Genomic DNA, 5,544 nt, shown 5'->3' with positions numbered 1-5,544 from the left:
ATGCAGGTCAGTCACAAAGAAGTATGTAGCTGACTGGAATGCTTAACACTACTGAATGGCATTTTGCAGAATATCTTTCTAATGATATGTAGCTGAGTGTTACTCAGATATAACCCTTTTGCAGTGTTTCTGTACAGGTTAGGAGAAAAATATTTTAAACTTCACTGATGTGGCAAAAACAAACAGATTGTGTTCTATGAGGGAAAATGTTTCACTGAGAGGAAGCTGAAGAATGGAGCCTTCGTCTGCTTCAACCACCCAGATTTTAAAGGTCAGTACATTCTGGAGCATGGAGAGTAACCGGAATTTCAGTGCTGGAATGGCCATAATGATCATATGGGCTCCTGCAGGCCCATCAGGATGGTAGGTGTGTGTGTGTGTGTGTGTGTGTTCTTGTACTTGCTACATAGTGAAGACCAACAGTGTTTTTTTATTAAAAGGTTAAAACTTAGTTTTAGGGCTCAGGTTAGAATTAGGTTTAGGTTAAGTATTAGGGTAAGGGTCGGGGTGGGTTAGGCATTTAGTTCTGATGGTTAAGTGTTAGTGTAAGGGGCTAGGGAATGCATTATGTCAATGAGTGTCCTCACAAACAGGGCCGTATCAAGCTTTTTAAAAGTGTGGGGGAGGAGGTTTGTCTGGGGTGTGGGTATCTGAGCAAGACGCATTTAAATGTGTTTTACACACCTCTCTTATTTATGACATGTAGAGTTTACCTACCTCTAAATAGAATTTATGCACCAAATTCAACCAGGATATTCAATATTCTGCTTGCTATCATTATCAGCGCAACACAGTTATAGCTTGGTGTTTCTGAATTACACTGCTTTATCTACATTTTATGCCCAACCCTGATCAACACTGTAAGATCCACTCACTCATATTGTTACAATTTACCCACTTGTTTTTTCAGCACACCCCTGGTTCTTAAGTTGAAGAAATAAATTCTCTATATTAAGTTATCCTGAAGAAAAAGAAATTGAAACTCTTGTGTAATATGACTTTAAATATTTTTATTTAAACAATACACTGATAAAGTTTAATGTTTAAAGCATTGTTTACAGTTGGTCACAATTGCACAAAAAATGTTGGATATTGCCAACCTGGCATGAAAACCAACTGGCCTGAACATTTAACATTGGATATATAAACATTTGACCCTTCACTCAGTTCAATTAAAAGAACCAAATGTGTCTTTCTGTTTTCTGTTCTTAAGTTGAAGAAATAAATTCTCTATATTAAGTTATCCTGAAGAAAAAGAAATTGAAACTCTTGTGTAATATGACTTTAAATATTTTTATTTAAACAATACACTGATAAAGTTTAATGTTTAAAGCATTGTTTACAGTTGGTCACAATTGCACAAAAAATGTTGGATATTGCCAACCTGGCATGAAAACCAACTGGCCTGAACATTTAACATTGGATATATAAACATTTGACCCTTCACTCAGTTCAATTAAAAGAACCAAATGTGTCTTTCTGTTTTCTTTACAAGAGACAAACTGATTAGCAATCATTTTTCTGTTCACCCTATCCAGCTTGTCTTTATGTACATGTCACACAGCAACACTGTTGAGGCAGGTTTGGGTCATGGTGCTGCACAGCCATGTTTTCTGACTTCTGATGACACAGGCACAACTAGGAGGAGACGAGCAACTGTTTCAACGTGCCCCTCTTTCCGATTTCATCACGCTCTTTCTCATCCTCCTTTCCCTCAATATGTTCTTGTCTGCATTCTTCATAGCTGTTTTGGCCTCTTTCTCCTTCTCTGTCTTTTGCTTTTTCATCATTTTTGTCTTCCTCACCTTCATCCTAATCAAAACATTTAAAAGGAAATTGTGGAATTTTATATCCATCCACCAGAAACACGCTCAAACACACACAATTTGCCTCTATTCCTTAAATAAATCTCTTTCAAAAACTGTAACTTCACAAAAACAGTATGAGGCATTTTAGTCCTAAATGTGTTCATTGCTCACCTGTGAACCTCCCTGTGCTCCCTCTGAAACAACTGTGGTCTCTGGCAACTGACTAGCCTACAAAAGCAGGGTGCAGTGATAAAGAATAAGACTTCAAAATTAGCCTCCCTTAATTAATGCCCACCTACAGAACATTAAGAAATCACTTACAAGATTTCTTTTGAAAAAGGTGTCAATCTTCTGCTGCCCTTTCTGCATCTTAATACTGCGTGGCAAAAAGACAGTGCTAAGTGGTAACTAGCTCAGACAGGGCTGTGAGACTTCTTAAAAAATAGCCTACTTGCGTTAGCATCATACAGCTCCCTATCTAACTTTGTTAACAACGTAATACTAGCTGCTTAGGTGGTGAACAGGGTACATGATGGATATTAAGTATTTATCAGCAGATATTCCATTGTGACAGTAATTTTGGCTTCACTAATTTACTGTGATGCAGTGTTCTTCACATTTACTGCCTGACCTTCAGACTGCTCCATAACACTTGTTTCTCTACACCATCTCCTTAGCTGTCTCCTTTCCTCTTGAATGCTAGTGTTGTGATTTGTGTTTGCCGCTAACTGGTTGATTTGCTGTGATTGCCTGTAATATCTGTCGCTCAAACTAACTTGACCTATGTGTTTGCATGTGTGTTGCCTCCTGTGTACGTGTGTGGGGTTGTTCATACTCTCTCCCTGATGTCATTTTGTATACATTGGCTATTTAGTTTACATCTTTCCAAAAAGTGTGGGGGATGAAATGTGTTTTTAGAAAAGGTATGGGTGTTGTGTCCCCCACATCCCCACGGCTGCAACGCGCATGCTCACAAAGATAGAAGGACAAGTCTGTGTGTGTGTGTGTGTGTGTATGTGTGTGTGTGAGAGAGAGAGAGAGATTGCAGGGATGGACAAATATTAGTTTAGTACAAATAAAAATAAAAGCCTGGCAGACTAGCATATGCTTGGCCTCATTTGAGCACTTCTATTTCTTAGACAAGTCAAGGACTCAATAATTTTTATTACGTGAGTTTAGAATTAGTCTTGCAGCACAGTGGCATGCTAGCAACTTGAACCTTTTCACATCATTTATTGACACCATCAGCTGAAAGAAAACCACACATTTAGTGTACTTCAGGCATAGACTGTGGGCTGTACATATCATCCTCCACATATACATTTAACCTTTAGATTTCTATCGGTACAAGTGTTTGCGCACGCAGTACAGCCGCTGTAACATAAAGCAGAAGGCCTGGATCCTTTGAAATGAGGTGAAGGCAAACATTATTGCTATTATTCAGTAGGCAAGCATGTCATTATCCTTTCCCAGTATGGAGAGCAGTACAGGATGGAGTTGTTTGAGGGAGACGGGCCAATGTGTGGAGCTGTGTGACGACTGTCCCTTTCTGCAGGCACAAGGCCTTACTAAGAACTGCGTCAACTCCATCAAGGTTTAGGGGGATGGAGCATATGTATTGCTAGTGTTTGATCAAACTTGCTTCGATCACATAAGAGTGTTACATTATTTGGTTAATTATACATCACTGGTGGACTGGGCGACCACAGTTAAAGGGTCAGTTCACCCAAAATCACAAAAAACATTTCTCACATGCCTCTTTTGGTATTTGATCATGCAGATTATTTTAGTTTTATTTGCCAAGATTATGACATATCCAGCTGTGAGGACAACTTAATTTTGTGTGTCTAAATTACTCATAGGAGGGTGTGTGTGGATATTTCAAAACCTGAGCATATAAAATCAAACTATCTTTAAAATTACTACAAAAGGTAAGTGAGAAATCTGTTTTTTAGTCATTTGGGTGAACTTGCCCTTTAAATTAATTGTGTATTTAAACCAAGACAGGTAGAATAATGTCAGAACTTTCTTATAAATGTTACCTTGTATATTTTTAAAACTACATAAAGCACTACCTCATGAACAAATTGTGCTATATTTTCTACATATCACTAAATATGCCACATTTAAAAATAATTATTTTTACTTATTTTGCCAAACAGCTGGGTCATGTATGAAAAGCCCAACTACTGTGGCCGCATGTTCGTCGTGGAGAGACGAAACTACTATACCCACATGGAGTGGCAGGCAGAAAACCCCAACATCCAGTCTGTTCGCAGGGTGACAAACTTCTAAAACCACCTCATTGTCAATATGACTCCAGGGATGTGATCATCTACTGGTGATAAACACACTGCACAATCAAGTAATCTCATGCTGATTGTGTAAGGCTGTAAAATAATAAAAGATGAAGAAGATGTTTGACATTGCTTGTTTTATATTTCTATTGCTTTATTCAAAGGCAGAAATAAAGTAGTGATCTTACAATATATTAAATCTTATTTCTATTTTTTTCTTCTTTTATGCTCACTCAGTGTGATACTCCCAACTTAACCACCACATTTCATTGTAGAAATGGCTACAGGCTATGATTCATGTAATTGCTTTCTATTATATGCCATAACTGCAAAACGTTTAAGTGCTGTGCTTTTCCTCAAACTAATGGATCCATTAGCAAGTTACATGAGGTATTCTGGGTACCACTGAACATAGATTACGGACAGATGGGTATTTTATCTACTCATAGGGTGAATTCTATTGTTTTGATAGTAAAAGGGGGGGGGGGGGGGGAGACACAACAACAAAAAAAACAATTATTAGCAAACTAAATCATTTAAAACCAGAAAGCCTTTTAAAACATTCATACAAGTGAATATTTGGCAATCAGCTGTGAACAACACAGACTGTGTGTCCTCTCTACATATACTATAGTGTATTAATCAAGAATGAAGGACAGATGTTGTGCAGGTGTAGGCAGTACCGGCCCCAGGGAGCTCTGCTACCACCTAGTGTCACTGATCTGTTTTACTGTGAAGCTGTGACGCTCACCTCAGGGTTTTCAAAGTGATCTCAGTGGAGACTTTCAGCTGTAATGACACACACATACACACATAAAATGTGTGACAGCGTTTTCATACATGACAAGAAAAAACAGACAGACTTTTAATGAATTTCCATTTAACATTTATCAACCTCAATTCAGATTCTCCAGCAAGATTATATCCAGTTTTTAATCATATTATGCACAAAACATATATGCCATGTAAGTGATGACAGGTTGCATCATTTAATAGTGTTTTACAAAACTATTCACTCATAGCGTCATGTTTTTATGTGCCACTGCATCATGTAACCCCATGCTCCAGTTCTACAAAGAGTGTCACACCATGGTTGTGGCTGGTGGACCTTTAATGGGCACCCATGTGCTTTCTCTTCCAACTGTCATGACAACAGAACATCTGTCTTTACAAGGTTTCACTGGTGGCCTCTTATCGAGTTACAGGGTCAATACAGAATTGCTTAATGAGGAAATGCTTTGTCTTGAGTTGCACTCAATGGCAGTAGTTGAAGGGTGATTACCTATAGCTAACCTTATTCCTGGGCCATTTGCTGCATGAATTGGCTCTGTGTCACAAACATGCCATTAGTCTGGATGTCAAAGATAAGAAAGAGAGAGGGACCTGTGAGCGAGGCTTAATGGCATTCTAACAGTGTCACTGTTGATTTTCTCTGATGA

The 5,544-nt window shown here is 38.3% G+C and overlaps 1 pseudogene; it reads left to right on the top strand.

Annotated features, from left to right (window-relative positions):
• On the top strand, positions 1-4,103 carry LOC109955407 (gamma-crystallin N-A-like; annotated as a pseudogene).
• The last annotated feature ends 1,441 nt before the right edge of the window (positions 4,104-5,544 follow it).

This window comes from Monopterus albus, unplaced genomic scaffold (genome assembly GCF_001952655.1).
Source record: "Monopterus albus unplaced genomic scaffold, M_albus_1.0 scaffold14.1, whole genome shotgun sequence".
Taxonomy (NCBI): Eukaryota; Metazoa; Chordata; class Actinopteri; order Synbranchiformes; family Synbranchidae; genus Monopterus; species Monopterus albus.
Note: the sequence above shows the minus strand (reverse complement) of the source record. Positions and strands in the feature narration are given on the sequence as shown.